Here is a 648-nt window from a genome sequence, read left to right as displayed (position 1 = left end):
AAGGGATCGTACTTGTTACTTGTTTGCTATCTAGATTTTTTAGCATCTAGGCATAATGAATGTTTAGGAGTACTCCTTGGCCCGCAAGTTGAAGCTATTGATGTGACAGACGTGGCCAGAGTAAAGTATTGCACGTGGAGACAATAATTGCTTTAGGATGGGTCTGCTCTGTGGAGTACTGGGTTATGCTGTTCCAGCAGAAATTGAGAGTGTGAAAGAGAGCAGTTTGGTTATACTTTTTTTTTTTCAAGTCAAAATTCTTTTATTGCCATTCACATATTTAATATAAAAGACATGCAGAAAATGACTCAGGGTTGTATTAAAAAAAAAAAATCCAGGTTGTAAAGTTTGCTCTATTTACTTCTGGGAGCAGAGCTGTCCCCACATCAGGCACAGCAGCTGCACTTCTCCAACGCCCCTTTGCAGATGCAGCCCTGGGCACACTTGGCACAGCCCACGGGGCAGCAGGAGCAGCAGCTCTTCTTGCAGGAGGTGCATTTGCACTCTTTGCATTTGCAGGAGCCGGCGCAGGCGCAGGAGACATCAGTGGCGCAGGAGTAGTTGGGGTCCATTTCGAGCCGCGGTGAGGCTGGAGATCTTAGCGAGAAATGGAGAGACTGCAAGGTGCACGTGGACGGCGTCTTTTTT

The 648-nt window shown here is 46.6% G+C and overlaps 1 pseudogene across 1 annotated transcript; it reads right to left on the bottom strand.

Annotated features, from left to right (window-relative positions):
- Positions 1-368: 368 nt before the first annotated feature.
- Positions 369-592, bottom strand: LOC108518404 (metallothionein-1E pseudogene; annotated as a pseudogene). The gene has a single exon (XR_001882360.1). The product of XR_001882360.1 is annotated as a metallothionein-1E pseudogene (transcript).
- Positions 593-648: the final 56 nt, after the last annotated feature.

The sequence above is a fragment of the Rhinopithecus bieti genome, unplaced genomic scaffold, assembly GCF_001698545.2.
Source record: "Rhinopithecus bieti isolate Rb0 unplaced genomic scaffold, ASM169854v2 scaffold_46234, whole genome shotgun sequence".
Classification (NCBI taxonomy): Eukaryota; Metazoa; Chordata; class Mammalia; order Primates; family Cercopithecidae; genus Rhinopithecus; species Rhinopithecus bieti.
The sequence above is the reverse complement of the archived record's forward strand: the minus strand, read 5'-3'. Positions and strand labels throughout refer to the sequence as shown.